The 22,068-nt window shown below is 32.9% G+C and overlaps 1 protein-coding gene and 1 pseudogene across 3 annotated transcripts in view; both read right to left on the bottom strand.

The window, feature by feature from the left end:
• OLA1 (Obg like ATPase 1) overlaps nt 1-22,068 on the bottom strand; it is a 149,680-nt gene that overhangs the window by 17,259 nt on the left and 110,353 nt on the right. The window lies entirely within an intron of this gene.
• On the bottom strand, nt 15,434-15,552 carry LOC111739408 (annotated as a pseudogene).

Genomic DNA, 22,068 nt, shown 5'->3' with positions numbered 1-22,068 from the left:
GGGTTATATGGTAATTCTATTTTAATTTTTGAAAGAAACTTTAAAATTTTTTTCATAGTGGTTACACCATTTTTCACTCCCACCAACATCGTACTAGGGTTCCAATGTCTCCAAATCCTTGCCATCACTTGTTATTTTCTTTTTATAGTGGCCATTTTAATGGGTGTGAAATGACTGCTATCTCACATGGCTCTTATTTGCATTTTTCTAATGATTAATGATGTTGAGCATCTTTTCATGTGCTTGTTGGCTATTTGTGTATCTTTTTTGGAGAAGTGTTTATTCAAGTTCTCTGCCCATTTTTAATGGGATTATTTGGTTTTTGTTGTTTTTATTGAGTTTATGTTATGGTCAATTGATTTTTGACAAAGGCACCAAAATAATTCAATGAGGGAAAAATAGTCAAGAAATGGTGCTTAGACAACTGGATATCTACAAACAAAAGTTAAAATGGGCCAAAGACCCATGTAAGAATAAAAACTATAAAACTCTTAGAAGAAAATAGGTGGACATCTTCATAACCTTGGATTAGGCAAATTTCTTAGATATGATACCTGAAGCACAAACCACCAAAGAAAAAAATAATTAGACTTTACCAAAATTAAAAAATTTGTGCACCCAAAGATACTATCGAAAAAGTGAAATGATGATCCACAGTATGGGGAAAAATATTTGGAAATCATGTATCTGATAAGGGACTCACAGCCAGGATATATAAAAAACTCAGTAATAATTATAATTTATGACAATAATAAAAAGGCAAAAACCCAATTTAAAATGGGAAAAGTACTTGAATAGATATTTCTCCCAGGAAGATAAACAAATTGCCAATAAACATATGGAAAGATGTTCAATATCACTAATCTTTTGAGAAATGCAAATCGAAACCACAATGGGATACCACTCCACACCCACTAGGATGATTATAATAAAAAAGACAGAAAATAATAAGTGGCATACCTATGCAATGGAATGTTATTCAGCCATGAAAAGAAATGAAAAACAGCTGACCCTTGAACAGTGTAGGTTTGAACTGTGAGGGTCTACTTATATATGGATTTTTTTCAACAAACACCATAAATGTATTTTCTCTTCCTTATGATTTTCTTAACATTTTCTTTTCTCTACCTCACTTTATTCTAAGAATACAGTATGTAATGCATTTAATGTACAAAATGCATTAATCAAATTTTTATGTAAAGCTTCTGGTATAGTAGGCTATTAGTAGTTAAGTTTTAGGGAGTCAAAAGTTATAGATATTTCTGACTGCACAGAGTCAGTACTGATACCTGCTGCAATATGTATGAAACTTGAAAACATAATGCTAAGTAAAAGAGGCCATATACAAAAGGCCACATATTATATGATTCAATTTATATGAAATATTCTCAATAAACATCCAAAGAGACAAAAAACTAGATTAATGGTTGCCAGGAGTTAAGTAGAAAAGGCAATGGGCAGTGACTATCAATAGGCACAGGATTTCTCTTTCGGGTGATGAAAATGTTCTGGAATTAGTGGTGATGTGGGCACAATATTGTGAATATATTAAACCCAGTGAAATGGCATATAGTAAGTCCTCAATTATTGATATTCTGGGAACTGGTGGAATGAAACCAATTTTGCCATAAGCTTAACTGATATAAACAAGAATTAAGTTCCTATGGCATCTCATTAATGTTATAACCAAACAATGATGAACAAAATGATGTTATTCAAAGACCTGCTGTACTTTAAAAGGAAGAATTTTGTGTAAGTTAATTATCTACAAAACAAACAATCTCAAAGCTAAACTAAGAATTTAAAGATAAAAAACAACATGCTAATATTCTGCACATTATGATCCTATCTCTTCTTTCAGGCATAGTAGCAATCAATAGAAAAAGAGATTTTGGAGTAAGGCAAATATCAATTCAAATTCTAGCTTAATCGCATATTAGCTATAAAATACTGGGGAAGCCATTCGAGCTTCTGAACCTCAGTTTAATCACCTGTAACACAAGTAATAATACATATCTTCACAGGTAAATGTTAGTATTAAAGTGCCTAGAACACAGGAGGCCTTCGAATGTTAGCCCCCAATCTTAGTTGTCTCCTATCAGTGAGTGAGGTCATTCCTTACAGTTACTGTAGAGTTAAAAATACTGTTAGACTGCCTGGGAGTAAAGAATGAAAGCTCTTTTTAAAAGTCAGGTCTGTATTTCTGGGAAGAAGTCTTGCCTAATTGATTCTCTACAGAGAGGGAGGTAACTAGAAGGGAAAGAATTCAAGTATGATGACTGCAAAAATATATATAAAGTAACTATGTGTACTAATAAGCATCATGCTAGATCTTGGGAATGGAGCTTTGAAAAAGGGTGTGTATGTGAGGGGAGAGAAAACACACACAACTATAAAAGAGCATGGTAAGTGTTATGATGGGGGTGGTGGTGGTGCACAATCTCAATAAAGGAAAATTTTGGCCTCATTAAAACCAGGAATTTTGGAAAAACCAATGCATTTAATGTATTTTTTTTTCCAGTTATGTAACAGTTTTTCCTCAGGTTAATTTAGTTATGAGAGGAAAAGCACAAAAGGAAAGGGATTTTTCTTCATGACAGAGCTGAAATTTTGTGGGGCTAAGAAAGATAAAAAACTCCCAAGGGAAGTATACATATGGGTATGTATGTCAGAATTCATTTGCACAGACCTCCTTTCCCAAATGGATCCTTCTTCTTAAAGTTGGTTTTAATTCAGCCTCTGGAGGGTGCTTCCATATTCTAACAAAGAAGTCCATTTACTCATGATCTGGTTTATCCAAATCCTCTATCTACTATGTAGGAGAGATGTGAATTTCATAAAAGCGCAGACACAAAAGGTTACAAATGCAAGGCAAATAGTCACTGTGAAAAAGGGAAAGTCACCGTTTTAGTATCTTTGGAGAAAAGGGATTTGGAGGCAGGAGAGGAACAAGAAGCACTAAAAAATGAGAAAAGCTCTTATGAAAACTTCAAGTCACAAATAAGTACATGCAACTTTTCTTAACATAATATTTTCAGAAGTGCTAAATGGAACTATGTTAGATGAGAGATGAAGTGTTTTTTCCCTATCAGTTTTATGCAATCTGTAGCAAAACTTTCAGCTGATTCTGAAAGAACTTATTTTGTTATAGTTTATTTTCACAAAATTTGGTGTACATAATCTTATTCAAAGTTCAAATTGGCTTAATGAAATATTTTTGCACAAGAAAAGGAATAATTAGGAAACATGTGAAAGGAGAATCACATCTACCAAAATTTGTAGTTGGTTTCATAACTTGTAGTTTGTCCTAGCAAGCAATAAGCCAGAGTCCATTATATTACTTAAAATACGTTGTATGCAAAATTTTTAAATAAATTTATTTTAATGAAAGGAATCCTATAATTAAAGGACTCCCACAGGCAATCCCTTTGCAAAGGGAGGCAGTATAGAATGTGATTATAAAGAACTGGGGCCAGAGAGGAGGGATCCTAGCCATGTCATGGAACCTTTCTAAAGACTCAGTTTTCTCACCTATAAATGGAGATAATAACAGCATCTGCTTCAGAGGGTTGTTGTGAAGATTAAATGAGAACATACATATAAAGTGCTTATAAGCATGGTATCTGACACAAAGTAAGTGCTCAACATATATTAGCTATTATTATTTATAAAGTGAAGAATGGCTTTGCCTTTTTTGAGCTTCAATGTTCAGACAATGATTTCTTAAACAAAATTATATTTTGTACTTATCTGTAATCCATCTATTAATCAGATTTATCTGAGAGGGCAAGTCTAAGTACTAACCACTACAAATTTATTTAAAGACATTTCTTTTCTTCCTTTATTTTCCTTCTTACACTGTCCTGTCTGCTGTATAGAACAATGGCAAGTTTTGCTCCTCATTAAAATCATTGCTGAATTATGTTCCCCCAGTTCTAAGAAGAGGCAAAAAATTATTTAGGGTTGCAAATAACATATATAAAACAGATTTGAGGTAAACTAGTAGAAAACATACTTGACTTTGCTATAATTTCTAAACCAATATTATTCAAAGTGGTCTAGGAACCACTCATTACTTGGCTCTAGGTATGAAGAGCAGCTTCTCAGACTCTGTTCCCTGGCCCTACTGTGAGAGACAAAACCGATGAAACATTTTTTCCTTTGCTCCCAACTCCTAGCTCAAAGGTTTCTCTTTACCACCTTGACACACTGCCTGCTACATTTATATCTACTGTTTTAAATAAATTCATTCGAAAAGAAATTGCCAAGGTGATTTTATTAATGACATGTTACAAACAAATGCATATTCTTGAGTGGTTTCTCTTTATCAGCTATGCAATTGACTTAAGTCCAATATTTAATTTTGTTCCCAGGGGATATATCTTTTCTCTAATGATTAGTCTAACAGTTATTAAAGGTATTCTCTTTACATTGTAATCAAAGAAGCATTAAAATAATATGCCACTTTTGCCAAATTAGTAAAGATTAAAGCAACAATAACATCTAGTGTTGGCTGAGGGGTAAGGAAAATGTATTTTCTTGGATGGCTACAAGGATGTTCACTATACTTTATTCATTTAATTAAAAAAAAAAAAGAGGGCAAATAATCTAAATAAAAAAACACAATCTCTACCTCCTCTCTATGTTGCTCTGTGTGTTTTACTGGTGAGGTGTATGACTTCCATAGTATATGTCAGAATTTTTTTTTTATCCATTCTCCTACTGATGGACATATAAGTTGCTTCCAGTTTGGGGCTCTTATGAATAAGGTTGCTATTATTTTGTGAAACAAAAACATTGATAACATATGAACATATGTTTTCATTTCTTTTAGTTAAATACTGAAAGTTGGAATTACTAGATCACAGGGTAGATGTATGCTTAAGTTAAAAAAAAAATAAAACAAAACAAAAAACTGCCAGTTTTCCAAAGTGGTCATACCATTTTATATTCTCACTAGTAATACATGACATTCCTATTCTACCTCCTTGTCCAGATTTGGTGTTGTTAGTTATTTTGATTTTAGCCATTCTCATGAGTATAAAATCATACTCATGAGAAAAAAATTTTTTTTCTTTTATTTTCTACTTAACAGAATGATAAATTCATTGTGGTTTTAAATTGCTCTTCCCTGATGCTTAAGATGCTGAGTACCTCTTCAATGTTTATTCATGTATCTTCTTTTGTGAAATGTATATTTAAGTCTCTTGCTCATTTTTAAAACTGGATCACTGGTCTTTACATTATTCATTTGTAGAAACTTAAAAGATATATTCTGGATATAAGTCCTTAGTCAGATATTTGTGTAGTGAATATATTTTTCCAGTCTGTGGCAAGTCTATTCATTTTCTTAATGGTGTTTTTTGATGAACAGAAGTTATTCATTATAATGAAGTCCAATTTTTTCTTTTATGGTTAGTGCTTTTTGTGTATCATCCAAGAGTTCTTTGCTCATCCCAAGTTGTGAAGACATTCTTCTATGTTTCAATGAAGAATCATGGACTGAGAAAATGGCAGCATGAACATGTTTAAAGCAAATCAGAATGCCCTGCAGATAAAAAGAATCTACAGAGTCAAGGATGATAAGCTAGGAAGAAGGCTGTTACCTAACGCAAAAACAAAGTGATGAGGTTTTAGTCTTGGTTGATAAGCAGGTAACTGAAGAGGAAGGGATGAATAAGGGCCAGACTTAGAAGAAAAAAGATAGAACTTAGTGATTAAGTGAATATGGTGTATGAAAGAAGATATGTTAAAAAGATTTGAAGAATTTAAACCTAAAAGATTCAGAGAGTGCTAGTACTATCAACAAAGATAGAAAAATCTGAAAGTAGGTCCACCGTGGATGAACCATAGGAAAAATAAGGAGTTTTGTCTTGTACATATTAAGCTTAAAAAATGATAATGAAATAGCAAAATGGAATTTTCTTTTTGACAGTCAGGAATAATGAAACTTGAAGAGGGCTAACAGGAGAAGTTCAAGATGTTGATTTGCAGATCATTAGCAGAAAGCAGTGCTTCTCAAAGTAACATCCATGTACCGGTAGCATCGGCATCACCTAGAAACTTATTGGACATGACAGTTCTCAGGCTCCACCCTGAACCTACTGAATTAGATAGAATTCTGGAGATGGGGCCAGCAATCTGTGTTTTAAGAAACCCTCCAGATGATTTCAATGCACGCTAAAGTTTGAGAATTACTAGCATACAAGTTAGAGTTTAAGACACAAGCACCGAGGGCAAGTGAAAAAACTTATCACTCATTTACTAATCCTTAGGGAAGTGTCATGGCAGGCAGAGAGAAAATCAGTAAAAGGAAGAGATTAGAAGTGTAAGGCTAATATACCTATCACTCAAAAGCCAAGCAGAAGAAAATGCCATAAAGTTTCTAAGAACAGTTTATTCTGAAAAAGTGGAGACAGAAAGACAGAAACAGATACACAGAATGAAGTGTTTTTTCATCTATTATAGACCTCTTCCTCTCCCTCTCCCCATGGGGGTCATACTTTTTTGAAGAAAAATATTACTCAGGATATATTTTCCATACTAGCTTTCCTTTTAAAAAAGGGAACTCTACAAAGTAATAAAGAATACTACTATACAACCACATTTCTTTTAAAAGGAAAAGAGAAACTGACAGGCATCTTACATATGTAATTTTATTTAATACTTACATAATTCAAGGAGGAAGTAGAAAGGGGCTGCAGTGTGAAAGGCAAGTAGGGGCAAAATAAATTGTTGTTCTAAAGACTGGAGAAATAACAGAATGCTTATATGCTGGTGAGGAGCATCCACCAGGGAAGGAAAAACTGATGATTTCAGGAGAGAGAAGAAGGAACTACTTTGGTAGATGAATGGGGACATATTATCATCTACACCCCTGAAAGACTGTCTTTGGTTAAGTGCGTAGACCAGCGGTCAGTAAATCACTGCACATTTTTGTATGGTCCATAAACTGAGAATGAATTTGACATTTAAAAACATAAGTGAATAATTTTGATTTTCAAAAAGCTGGTAGAGAAATATGTGGGTTAGTTTGAGCATTATTGGATCTTCTTGGGTCTTTCTCTTTCTGAGGAGACATGCATTCTACACAATGTCCCAAATAAAGGCTGTACTACCATCCTGAGCAAAGCTTCCACTCAGAAACTTCTACCTTGTCAAGGTTTTATATTTAAAATGATTTCTTAAAAAAAAAAAAAAAAAAGATTTTGTGACAGTGAAATTATATGAAATTCAAATTTCAGTGTCCATAATAGAAATATGATTGGCACATGTCATGCCCATTTGTTTACATACTGTCTATCTATGGCTGCCTCTGAAGTATAACAGCAAAGGGGAGTAGCTGTAACAGAGACTCTATGGTCCTCAGAGCCCAAAATATTTACTATTGATCCATTATAGAAAACACCTGCAGAGAGTCTATACGCCTGTGCTCTAAATCTTAGATGTATCTAACCAGAATTGCCTGACTTCAAATGATCTAGATATTTCTATTAATGAATACTAAAAGTCACTGTCGAACCATAAGGGATAAACTCAACTGAGTTCATCCAGCCAGTCATTAAATTAATTAATATTTACTAAGTCCAGTGCCAAGCACGGGAGATATAAAATGAACAAAACAGGCATGGATCTAATCTCATGGAATTTTAATTTTTATGAGATAGAAAGACAGACAAATAAGCAAGACTATAGTCTGTGATAAGTGCTCTGAAGCAAATACGCATAATGCTGTGAGCAAAAGGGAGTCTGGGGGATTACTCCTAACAGGGTAGTTAGTTAGGGAAGGTGTTTCTGAGGAAGTCACAGGAGCTACCATGGTTTGGGGAAGGGGTATAGAGAATGGCGTGGGGGAGGGGGATAATGAAATGTTCGTAGATTTCTGCAGACATAGAAATGAGGATGGAAAAATTTATACATTGTGAGTAGCACATGTACGGAACACTTTCCCTGATGAATTTTCCAGTGGTATTTTTACTACAAAGTACACACAGTGTAATTATATAATGGGTTCAAATGGTTTGGGAACAAAATACAAATTTAAAAAAAACCCCAACACTGTATAATTACCTAATTACCCAAGAGATAGGAATGGTTCCAGAAAGCCATTTTCACTTATCAGGTATATACAGTAACAGTTGTTTTTTTTTTTTAAATGGTGGAGAAACATTCCTCACAAGGTAAGCTTTATAGGATACTGGCAAACATAAACATGCCAAAGAAAGTATGAATGGGAAGTATTTCTTAATTGCTGAAAATAAAGGTTTTCCTACTCTTTTATTCTAGGAACACATCACAGCAAATAAGTATTTTAAAAGATACTTATTAGTATCTTTAAAAGAATAAGTAATACTGGAAATCATAGAATGTTCTCTGGTTGTAATTCATACATAGTTAATGTAGTATAATATGCAAGTTGAAGCTTGACAAATAATAAGCTATGAACTTTGTGATAGAGTGTTGGTTCTTAATTCTAAATTTCTTACCTGGCATATACCAATATAACTAATTAAAACACAATCTGTACATTTTGTGGGTTGGCTATGCAATTTGTTCCATGTTAATTTATTCTTTCATTTTCTTGTTTTTTAGACAAAAATTAACAACTTTCTACTTAAAATTTAAGCAGGTTAAAGGAGTACAAAATAGAATGTTCAATAACCATTTTTAGGTATTTATAAAATAACATAATTCTAGTTTATTTATCCTTATGAAAAATGATAAAACATGATTTTCAACCATTTGAAAAGCCAGACACAGGTCTATCAAAATGTAAGGTACAGTCAATGTAATGATTCATAGTGTCTCTAGCAGAAAGATTCAGCAGTTCTCAATCGAGACCTTTATTCCTTCTCTGAATAAATGATGCCTGAAATTTTTATTCTTGTTCTAATGGAATTTCAATGGCCTTCACTGCAAATCTACTGGAAATTTTTGCATATTAAGTGGAAAAAATTAAATGATGTTAACCACATTTTAATGTGATTAAGGCTGACAGGGTCATTATTTCTGCTAATCACTCAGTTTAAAAAGCTCAAACAAAACTTTATAACAGACAAGGTTTTTAATTTTCTGTATATCTTGTTGAAATTTTAAAAAAAGCTGTAGAAGAAAAAGAAAGAAAAACCATACTACGGCCCTTAACAAAAACCAATGAGTAGTTCGTACAATTTGCAGATGGGTTTCATTATACTTAATCTGGTGATGTAAAAACAAAAATGCAAAACAATCTTACACTGTACATGCTCCTCCGGTTTCTTTCCTTTTAAATATGAAGAGGGTAAGAAAAAGTGCTTTGTAGAATTTTGAGTTCTGTGTTTCCTATTTGCTGCTAAATGGAAACAAATATAGTTTTTTCTTTAGATCTTATAGCAAACTAAAAACAGAATTAATGCATAATACTGCCTTAAACAATTCTCCAATGTTTTATTTTTTAGATTAATCTATGCCATGCAACTGCAAACATTTCAAATATATTAATGTAAACTAAAAATCTTCACTGATAAAAATCTCCAAGAAAAGGGATGTTAATTGCTATCAGAATAGTTCTAATGATTAGCAGTACTTAGAGATAATTTGTCTTTTTTTTTTTTTTTGGAAAAAAATTAGTTTGTTCGTTGGTCATTTGTACTAGAAACTTAATATTAAATCAATTACTTTAAATGGCAGGTGTATTAGATGTAATTTTGGTACTCTATTTACAAAGAATTGTTTTTTAAAGTACATTATAATACCCTTGAAGCAAAAATGAGTAGGAACCTAGCCAAAAATATTCAGCCAGTAACCTCCCTAATTTTCTGAGCATTTCAATATTTTCTATAAAGAGTAACAGTTAAGCTAGGAACACAAACCATATAACATTATATAAGAATGAATGAAATACTGCTCTATTTTTTTTGTTGGCTGTCAACTGCTTAACCAATATTGGTTGTTGAAAATTATCTTTATCTTTCAGCTATTAAAATGGTAATTTCTAAAAATGATTTGAGGACTGTAATTCATTCTGACATATAAAGGTAATGTGAAACTACTCTTAATCCAGTAGTTGTAGTTTTTACAGAAACAAAATTAATCAGCTTTTAGAAAATATGATGAGCAAATGATTTTTGAAAAGAGATACACACCTGAAGTTCAGGCAGTCTAATTCACATTGCTTCACCCCAATCTAGTAACTTAAACCAAATTCAATAACTAAAAACAAAACATTTCAAACATAAAAAGATTAAACAAATATGTTTTGCATTGTAGTTTTCTAAAGCTTTATGAATCTATGATCGCTGAAAATAATAGTAGAACTAACAATTATAAAACTTAAACTACAGGTGCAGTACCTTTATCCAAAAGAAAAAACATCATCATCATCCTTTTCATGGTAAATTACTCAAGTGCATGCAAATAGATAAATGAGTTTGCCTCACTGATCACAATCTAAGCACCTAACAAAAGCAGAGCACCTGGCCATAAACAAGTCCTTTGAAATACAATTTAGTACTAAAGTTTGAGAAATTACTGTTCAGCTATCATATTAAAAACCATAACAAAACTATCTTTCAGCATGAAGCTCCGCTTTTTGTGAAGAAAAAGAGATTAGGATTTGTAGTATATATAAATATCAAGAAGTTTAATATTTGACAGAATAATCTTTGTTGCCCATAGAAAGAATTAATATTGTTGAACTTTAAAAAAAATTTAGTGTGATGCTATGCACTGGTGCATCAACTAATAACCCTCCAGAATTTCTGTGCTCATCTAAAAAGAGTCCCTGCTGAATGTTCTAATGCATTTTATTGTGAATCTTCAGCAAATAAAACTTCATGTATGAGCTCATGATGTGCTTTGCTGCCGGAAAGTCACAGACTCTGTGGGAAGCTCTTTATCTTCCCAGCAGTCAGTTCTCTGAGAACATCAGTGCAGCTACTGTAGTTACCTGTAGATTACTTGTATTTTCTCACATCTGTGTCCAGCAATCTAAACCATGATGATAAAGGGTCATTAGGTTTTGAGTGAGGAAGGGGATGGACTAGACAATTTGCTCTGATAAGCTGCTTGTTGGGAGCTCTAGTTTAGAATGTGAAATGTCGGATATGTACAGTTTTACACTAAAAGGAAAAAAGAATTGCACTTTTCAGCACTCACAATTAAAAATGATACAGTTTAATATCTCACTCTAGTCTACTGATTCACATTTTATTTGGATAATTTATAATTAAAAGTATTTAAGAGAGATAATTTTCTGCTTGTAAAATGGACGTCTATGCTCTATTAGCCACAAAGAATTCAGGTACAATTACTAAGATAACTGCTGTTTGGAGCACAGCAAAGCAATTTCCCACAGTGGGACTTACAGTTCAATTTACCAGTTGGGCAAATATTTTGTGCTCTGTAGTGGCCTAGAGAGTTAAAAGCTATAGGTAACATTCGAGCAGTGTTATACCTAGAGAAAAGTTTCTTCAATCCAAATGGATGGTTTAGATTTCAAAAAGAATATCCTAAAAATACTGAAATTAATATTATATAATTTAAAAACTATCATAAAATACAGTTGTCACAGAAACCCTGACTGATCTCGTCTTCCCCAAAACAGGGCTCATAATTTACAACTCAGTGCTGTATTTTATTTTCATATTTGTATTGGGACCTAAACCATTATGATACTTAATCACATTTTCCTAGTAATCAGCTGACAGAATGTTATATTGATTATAGAATGGGAGTATTACTTACTTACTTAAAAATGGCTTAGAATAATTGTGTCAGGTTATAGAAATATAAAAAAGAAAAAAAATTGAGGGGCATCCTTCAATTATCATGTGGCATACCAAATAGACAGGATGAAAATATTAAGTGTTTTAGTGTAGTGAAAGAAAGAGCGGCTTAAAAGATGTTTGCTAAATTTGCATTCATAATTTACTTCATTTAGGTATGCTTATTTTAGTACAATATTATGTCTTCTACCCATCTTCCACCAAGGAAATTTTAAGAGATAACAGTGACTGGAACAAATAAAACACTGCCTTGCCTCAAAGAACTATATTAAAATTACAGAAGTGTGTGAATAAAAGCATACACTATTTTAAAATGAAACATCAAGCAGTGATTTGGATTTATGGGGAATAGTTTTAAAACGGTATTCATTTGGACCACCATTTGAAAGGCTGCTGAAGAAGAAAAATAAAAACGCTCATTTTCAAAGTTGTTTGCCGGTACTAAACACAAGCAAGCAATATTTTCCAACAGATTAAAGATAAACTAAGCATATAAAAACTTCTGTTCTTCCTTCCACATACATGAATTATCTAAAATCCTTTTATGAAAGATCACAAGACGGAAGATATGTCACTATTACCAATGTAGAGACATTTCTTAAAAACTATTGTAAAATATAACATTTTGGCAACTAACATTAACATCCTAAAGCAATATAAGAACACAAATCCATAATAATTATTCATACACCAAGCCACTGTAAACCTAAATCATTTCTGAAGACCTGAATGTGTCAAGAACTTTGACAATTATGACTGGAGCCAGGAAACTGTAGCAGTGCAGAATTTCTTATGAATTTCTCCAGTTACTTTTTATAAATGCTGTCTTGGATGACAGCTTAATGTGTACCACATGCAATATTTATTCTTCTTCAGTGTCAGACTGTCTAGCCATCCAAGGGAATACAAAGAATGTCACTTATTAGGATAAAAGCACAAGGAAGGTAATCAAGGACATATGTAACATCAGCCAATCATGCCCTATTTCAACATCCCTATTCCATTCATAACAGTTCAACAATTATTTGCTTACTGATAACTTGCTTTCAGGCTGTTTGTGTTCACCATAATGGTGGTTTGCATTTATTTTGCTCTTTAGAATTGGACACTTGCTGTGCCATACGTGTTTGTCAAAACTTTATATCTTCTGTCAGAAATGGTTTAGCATATCAAATAATTTCTATTTGTCAGGAACTACCAATACAACAATCACTAACCCTTGATGTCAACAGGGCACTGAAATAACTATAAAACAGCAAATGTATAACTATTAAGCATTTCATAGGAAAAAAATTCTATGATACACAGTTAAGAAAGCTGTTGTTAGTAGCTAAGCCACACTCACATACATTCCCTTGCATATGGCTAAGAATGCTTAATAGCTGTTGCTTTTCCTTTTGTTTCAGTTTTTCAAGATTGTGAAGCTGACAGAATTTCCCTGTCTAATCTTGTGGTTTTAAAACTATATATGCACAATGTCTAAGTAATACCAAGTCACATAAAATATATACTTGGCCACCTAAACAAATTTCACTTAATAACAGATTTAAAATAATGTCCTATCATATATCATAATCATGAAATGTGTAATTGTAGAAACACAGTTACTTAATCATACTTAATCAGAAAACTTTAACCAGGTATGATTTCAACAATGTATTCTAGTAACATTTAAAAGCTTTAAAAAGTTCTAATTTCAAGAGACCTAGACAACTAAGATGTTTGTTTACCTCTAAATACAGAAAGGGAACAAATGGTTGATATTCTCTATATTTTCTCTCTTGGTCTTTTTTCTCTTCTGTCTCTTATCTCAGATTTCACCTGAAGTAAAGTTCTACGATGCAAGACATATTCCATACAAACTATTCTATACAATATCAAAATAAGACCCAGAAAAAATACTTTTAAATAATAAACACTGTTAAGAATTCTTCTTTTCCAGTCTACATCTACAGAAATGTCTTGTAAACCACTGATTTTCTTAGTTACATAGTGTTACAATGTAATTGCTTATAGGACTAGGGAAAAATTCATTTGAACTGAGTTGGAAAGGTACAAAATTAGTCTTGATTAACAAAAAGAGAAACAGCAAAATTTCTAAGTGCTGCTTTTCCATTTAAAATCACTCCAAACATAAAATTTGGTACTTGTATTTCTAAACAAATTTCTAACTGGATCCCAGACTAAAAAAAATAAAATTCCTTAAGGTGCAGGGAGAGAGGAAACAAAAATACAGTGAAAGGAAGGGAAAATGTAAGTTACCTTATACTTGTAAATGTGAGAAGACAACATTACAATATTGTAAAAAATAAAAGTATATATATTTAGGAGAAACAGAAGAAAATAGAAAATTGCTATCTTTTATTTCTTAAGCATTATTAGGTTAAAATAAACATTTTAAAGACTTTTAACTTGAGCTCATGAGAGAAAGTATAAAACATTTCACTGCATTTATAGCATGCTTTTCATGCAACAAAGAGTGCACAGAGATTTTTCTGTGTTAGTTGTATCCTAATGAAAATTACAGAGAAACTCATACCTGCTGGAGAGCAAACATAATTTGCAGTGTTTATATAAGCAGGACTTAAGCTGGTTAAAAGAATTTACTATGTAATTACAACTGTCAGAAACTATAGATCTATCATATGTATGCTTTTTCATCATAACATAAAAATTAAATTCCAAGATAAATGGATCTATTTCTACTAAAGAATAACATTTAGTATATGTAAAATATTTTAACTCTCATTATTCTATAAGAAAATCAACATCCTATTTGATAGGTGAGGAAACAAGGACTATAAGGAAACCAACCAAAACTATCTTGAGTCCTGCATAAAACGTTGCATTTATGTTTGCTTTCTAGCTGGTATGGGTTTCCATGGAATTTTCACTAGGACACAACTAGCATAGAAAACTCTTAGTGCACTTTTTGTACCATGAAAAACATGCTATAAATGCAGTAAAATGTTTTATACTTTATCTCATGAGCTCGAGTTAAAAGAAGTCATTAAAATGTTTAACTAGGTTCCTTCATCTCTCTGAGTAAATAGGTAGCTATTTGCCTTCCAATGTTGTTATGAGGCTTAAACCAAATAAGAGATCTATTTAAGTGCCCCAAAGTCCAACACATATAGATACTCAACAGATGAGAGTCATGATTTTACCCAAAATTTGGATGTATGTATACATACATCCAAGTATTATTTTGGGTAAAATAATGTATACACACACACACACACACACATATGTGTGTGTATATATATATATATATATATACACGTATGTACATCTTTCTATTATATTTCTATGCACTAATATAGTACAGATTCTACAAATGTCTGTATTTCAGCTAATAAAAAGAGATATGCATACATGTGCACACACACACGATTCCCTATTCCCAAGAAGGTCTCAAAAACAAATCCAAGTTACTGAAAATGAAAGGAAATGGAATAAATCACTATGGTTAAAAATACACAAACAAAGTAACTAAGTGGTAGAAGTACTTATTTTTAAAAAGGATTGATAATATGTATTTTATATGTAAAAATATATAAACTAACCAACCTTCCTTTCTTCCTTCCTTTAGGCGAGGCAACCCTTGGTTAACCTCACAGATTGCAAAAACCTTGTCACCTTATAGTCTCATATGTTTTATTTTTTTACGCCTACAGCACGTGGTCTTCCCAGATGGTCTCCCATCCAAACACTAACCAGGTCTGACCCTGCTTAGCTTCCGAGATCAGACGGGCTCGGGCTTGTTCAGGGTAGCATGGTCGTAGACTAATACATAAACCATTTTAACTGTTATCCCTATGAAGGCTATTAGATTGGAACATATTTAGAAAACAGTTTTCAGAGGTAAGTCCATGAAAATAAAGTTGCAGTTTTAGATACAAGTTTTATATTACTCTTCAGTTGGCCTTCTCTAATCAGGTTATAGTGAATTTTTAGTATCCAATTTTATAGTGCACCAATAATGTAACAATAACAAAATCTTATCTAAATGAAATTCATAGTGATAGGAAATATGGCTAGTATATGACCTATTTTTCAAGCCTTGTAAACCTTTTTCCAGCATCACCAATGCCCAATGCTGTACTATGGCACAGTAAGATGTAAAGAACATGCGCTCTAGAGACAAACTGTTTAGGTCTGAACCTTGGTACCATTGACTAGTTATGTAATCTTGGCCAAGTTCCTCAATCTCTCTATATTTGCCTTGCCTTCCTTAAAATAATAATGGTATCAACTTTAAAGGCTGTTGGGAGTCTTAAATGTAACTGGAATACAGTTAAGTGTTCAGTAAGTGTTAATTGAGGCCAAGCACCACTAAAACAACACTTTAGGCATGCATGTGAACTATTTGCCATTGCCTTATTTTATGATATTCTCTCATTTCCTTGTTCATTTATACATCAACTCCCTAACCTGTGGCAGTGAAGATAATTCTTCACAAATTGTATGGTATGCTAGAAGCAAAAAAAAGGGCAAATTCAACTTATTATATTAATATATAAAAATGGAACTGTGGCTATAGCTATGTTTTCTACTTTAGACTAGGGACCATGATGCAATTTTTAGTTTAGGTTTCAATAAAAGCTACTGTATTTTCTCTACCAAAATTTTTATATATGGTATATGTTTTAAAATAGATTCTAATGTGGATGCTAAAATATGTTGCCATAACATTATTATATAGTTAACAAAATTACAAAGCAAGGCAAAAACAGCAGCAGCTAAAGCTTATTATCCCAAGAAAAGAACTCAGTTGTCGTCTTGAGAATCATTTCCTTTTATTTAACTACAATCCAAAACAATTCGGTGGAGATATTTTCTGATTAAACGTAGCAAAATGCTAAATTAATTAAAGCAGTATTTTCGAAGATTTCTAAAGATTCACAAATATAGCTTGTACAGTCGTACATGGAACAACACAAATATTCAAGTCGAATGGCTCTATCCTGCTACCTGCCTGCTATAAGAACTTGGGCATATTCTGTAATCTCTCCAACTGCCTTATTTGTAATATAGGAATGATAATATCTATGTTTCAAAAATATTCATAGAACTTTCATATAAGTTTCATCTATTCCATTGACATCTCACCAATTTGTAAGCTCAAAAGGGTACCTGCCACATAGCAGGAACTCAATATAACATGATGGTTGCTATACATGTCTTTTGGTTTGGTACAGGAAAATCTAAATCAATTAAATTTTAATAAGAGGGTAGGGGCAGACAGGCAAAGAAGAATGGTACAATCTAAAAGGTAACAGTTTTAAATATAAATTATGTATGAAAAGTACTAGTGACCTGCACATTTCAAACATCCAGATTTGTTCTTTGGGAAAAATCTTCGGAAACATTTTTTAAAAAGCTAAAAAATTATTACCAACAGATGTTATCCAATCTTTTCTTTTTAAAATTCAAAATGAACTAAACCCAAAGACGTTTCCACTGACTATACTGTTCTTTCTAAAGAATTTTTAAGGAAAATGTTGATAATCATCCAGAATTACTGATGACTATCTCTTGATTTTTCTTACCCCCACTCGATCATTGGTTTATTATAAAAGGATGTGACTCAGGAACAGCCAGAAGGGAGAGATGAACAGGGCAAGGCATGGAGAAAGGGCACAGAGCTTCCATGTCCTCTCCAGGCAAGCCATGCTCCCAGAATCTCCTCCACATGTTCCCCCAATCCAGAAACTATCCCCTTGACTTTAATGACAAATATTTCAAGTACTGAAAAGATACCTTTGTATCTTTATTAATGGAAACATGTATCTTATTTATCTCTCTGCTAGCTTACCCCCATTCCTAAACTAAAATGCAGATCTCTTCATCCAATGATGAAAATACTTCATTTTAGTAAAAATTTAATTCAAGGCCAAAATAATACAGTGTCATGAGGGCCATCTCAAGCTTTGTCTGAGGATCCAATGAAATGATGTAAGATGAAACACTGTAAAGTTTTGACAAATGTAAGTTGATATTATTCTTGGTATAAGTTTAATCTACTTCTTTGAAGTCATACAACAAAAGATTTTGAAAGAAGTGCTTTATAAGTGGTAGTGTGTATCAGCAATTTGCTAGACAAACATGAAAAAGGGAAGATAAAATTCAAAATAAATTTATATAATTGCAAATATTACTTTAAAAGCTGCTTAAAACATGTAGCACTCCAAAATATTTCTGTACTATAAGGAATGAACTATAGCAAACTAGAAAATAAATAATGGTCATTCTTAAAATCCCCAATTAAATTTTAGAACACATTTAGGATATGTTTTAATATTCATTTAATCACAATGTATGTGAATAAGAATTTATGAGTTCTTCCCAAGTGGTTGTCTTCACATTTTATTCTTTTTGATGCTCCATCACACTTGACTTTGCATTTACTGTCTCCTCTCCCTGGACTGAGATTTTCTCACATTCTCTCATGGTGCATCCTCTTACTTCATAAAGATCTTTTCCTGACCAGCCAACTAAAATAGCAACCTTACCTTGCTTTATTTTTATTCATCATCCTAAATCATTTCCTGATATATTAAATATTTGTTTGTTGGTTGTCTATTATTCCATGAGACAACACACCTTACAGGGACAGGGTTTTTCCTGTTTAAAGGCAAAGCCTGGGAGAGGTGAACTGCATCACTGGCCTCCTGGGCTGCCTGCAGATCCCCGGCATTGGGGTGGTTTGGGGGTCTAGGTTTATGTTCATAAGGAACATAAATTTAAAATTTATATTCGTAATGACATTCTTATGAAGTTAATTTCTCTTCTTGATAAAATACTAAAAAGACTGACGGATACCAATGTGCAGCCCCAAACATATAGCTAAGGTATGCTCGAAGTTCCTACGTTAGTTCTTTGGAATATATTTTTAAGCAGAATTTTAAAATGTGATAAAATGGTCACAGATACCAAAATGTGTCTCACTCAAACTGCACTATTTCTACTACACTGTGACTTTGAGGGTATTCCCTAATCTAATGTTTTTGATGAAAAAATGCTTTCTTGGTCAGTTTAGAATACAGAAATGCAATAGTTTGAGCAATGTGTCTCAAATATAGATATTCCAAATTCTACAAATAAGTCTTATTTCCACTTTGTTTTTATTCTAGTGAGAGCAACAGCTGCCCACTATGAGGAAACATGGAAACATGGTAAGATCCAGAAAAAAATGTATTTTCAAGGGGTAAGAGATATGGAAGAGGGAATATGAGTAGAGGAGAAGACCAGGTCTTATCTCTACCCTACTCCAGAGAAGTTGCTCATAAACTGGGTATTCGCAACCTTGGGAATACTCTGTATAGTTCCACAGTTAGACAAAAATTCTATCATGACAAACCTATATATGAGGGTTGAGAAGATACTATATGTTTGCAAGGGCATCTTTTCTTTGTCAACTTGCTATAATCCAATTCATTAAAATCATAAAACTCTAGCTCTGGAAGGGAACCTTAGAGATGATCTCTTTTAATTCTTTACCAACCTTTACTGCATCACCTCCCCACCCCCCAACACACATATATAAATTCAAAACAGAGAAATTGAGATACAGATCACAATGGAACTGTTTTATAAGGCTTTTAAAAAAATAAACACCTATTTTAACAAAATTATGCTATTTTAACAATTGAAGGATGATTTACTCTAATGGAAGTCAAGGAGTGACAATAAAATCTTCTAAGCTGCAAATACTGAAGTCACAGGGCCCAATCTGAGAGAGATGGGGCTGAGGTCATATGGAAGATGGTGGTGATATCATGGGAGTCTTATTGCTACTTACTGCACAATAGAGATGATTCCTAGTTGTTTGTTTTTGTTTCGGAGGACAACTTTTTCAAAGCATGGGATTATAGCTGTAAATACACAATTGACCCTTAAACAACACAGGTTTGAACTATGCAGATCCACTTATATGAGGATCTTTTTCAATAAATATACACTTGGCCATCTGTATCCTCAGGTTTCACAAGCACCAATTCAACAAGCCACAGATTGAAAACAGTATTTTCAAATCTAGATTGGGTCTCTGTGAATGCTGAGAGCCAACTGTATGCACTGTTCTACACCATTTCATATAAGGGCTTGAGCACCCACTGATTTTGGTATCTTTGGGGGGTCCTGGAACCAATCCCTCTTGGATTTCAAGGGACGACAGTCAAGTTTTGGGAGAGTCAAGTTATACGCAATATTTCGGCTGTGCAGGGTAGGGTGGGGGTCGTTGGGTCGTTGGTACCTCTAACCCCTGTGTTGTTCAAGGGTCAACTGTAAATGCAATGCATTTTGTTCCTTTTCTGTATAATGGAAAGAAAAACCAAGGGAAAGTCTTTTTTCTATTGTATTCATTTTGGGAAGTACTGTTTATAGGGAACACATTTTACTTGACCATTCTGATGCACTGTCTTCAATACACAAAAGGCTAAGTAGTTTGCCTGAGGTCAAAGAGCTAGTTAGCAGCAAATAACAACAATACTAACATTTCAAATTCTAAAACAGTAATGTTCTTAATACACCAGATTTCCTGATAATACATACTACCTAATTTACAATTGGCCACATGCTCAAAGTTTCTCAGAATTCATTTTCCTTACAGAACCCATGTTATTAATGGTACCCAGCATTTTAGTCTCAGCTTCAGAAGTCTATCTAGTTGATAATGTAGTTGAACTACGACACTAACTCCGAAGGTAGACCTTGTGACTGGAGAACACAGGAGAGAGCACAGGAGAGAAGGGCTGAGAAAATAATACTTCTATCCTGCAGAAGCAGGAGAGAACCCAAAATAGCACTCTCTCCTTTCCTTTTCTACATCTTTCTCCCAGGAAAAACTGTTATTCAGATCCTGTATACTGCAATAAGGATCCATTCTAAACCCTTCACAAGGCCCTGCCCTCTGTCTTTTAGCCCCACCAGCCTAAGAATTCAAAATTCTCCTCTACCTTCACCAACTACTAGTCAAAACTCCAATTTTGAGTGTAGCTGATCTCTACTAATATTTTTAGAAATAAAATCTCACTCAGAGGGCCTTAATCTCTGGGGCACAGATTTTTAATAATATTAATAGTCTCTGAATTATTCACCAAAGTGAATGGGGTAAAGAGCAAGAGAAATTCCTTGTGAACATGAATCATTTGTAATCTGAAGAACACTGTATAGCTGTAAGCCAAACTTTGCCTTTCACTTCTCAGATTATATATATGTGAGCATATACGGGGAACCTATGTTTAAATTTCATAACACTTGTTTTCTTTTAAAAGAGCTTTAGTCTCTTAAAGTTGAAAAAAAAACAAAACTACAAAACTTTTCCTTATTATATGGAGTGAAATTCTTCAGCTACTTGAAAAAAAGATGGAAGTCCTGACATATTTGATAAATTATATCACTCATTAATCAACAGAGAAGACTAATGAAGATAACTGTCCCTCCCCAAAATATACCACTTTTTCAAATTCAGTAAACTATCTTGCAAATAGAAATTATTAACTATAAATAGTACAGGGCAAAAATGCAAATAGGCAAGGGGCAATTCCTAATACACATAACATGGTACGTCAATAGCATTATGTTCATATAAAAAGATGTGCTCTCTTCTATAATTATCTTTTTCATAATATGGAATCAGAAGTGTGATTTAGTTTCATTATAACAAAGTGCTCTGGGGCACTAAAACCTCTCGACAAGAATATGAAACTGCTGAAAGAGTAACCAAAACCATTTAATGAAAACCGGAAAGCAATTTATAAGTATCATTACATGTACACATATATACATATGCAAAAGAACATTTTGAGTAAAAAAAATCCAGAATGAGCTAAGGTCTTTTCCCTCCCACTTCTTTCAGCCTTCTACTTCTTGTAATAAAAAGAATGTTTTGCTTTAGTATACTCCTTTTAACTCTCAAAATTATGATCAGAGAAATTATGATTGATTCCACAAACCATTTGCCAGAAATTATTTGAAATCCTAATTCATAGTGCATATGATACTGTTCCAAAGCTTTATCATTACAAATTAAAAAGCAAATAATTGAAAAATATCTAGTAGCGAAAACAAGAAATTTTAAAACAGAGAAAGGGTCTCAAAAAATATTTTCTTTTTATATTCATTTATAACTTATGTCAGTAAAATTAAGAATTTTGCATAGGAGTCCACTGATTTAATCAATCCCACATTTTTTTAAAAAGGGAATGCTCAGTTTAGACTTCCAGAATATTCTTGACCTGCCCTCTCACCCTCCTGTCAAAGGAGCAATAAAGCAGTAGTCCTCATAAAGAAATCACCA

This window comes from Pteropus vampyrus, unplaced genomic scaffold (assembly GCF_000151845.1).
Source record: "Pteropus vampyrus isolate Shadow unplaced genomic scaffold, Pvam_2.0 Scaffold2, whole genome shotgun sequence".
NCBI lineage: Eukaryota > Metazoa > Chordata > Mammalia > Chiroptera > Pteropodidae > Pteropus > Pteropus vampyrus.
The sequence above is the reverse complement of the archived record's forward strand: the minus strand, read 5'-3'. Positions and strand labels throughout refer to the sequence as shown.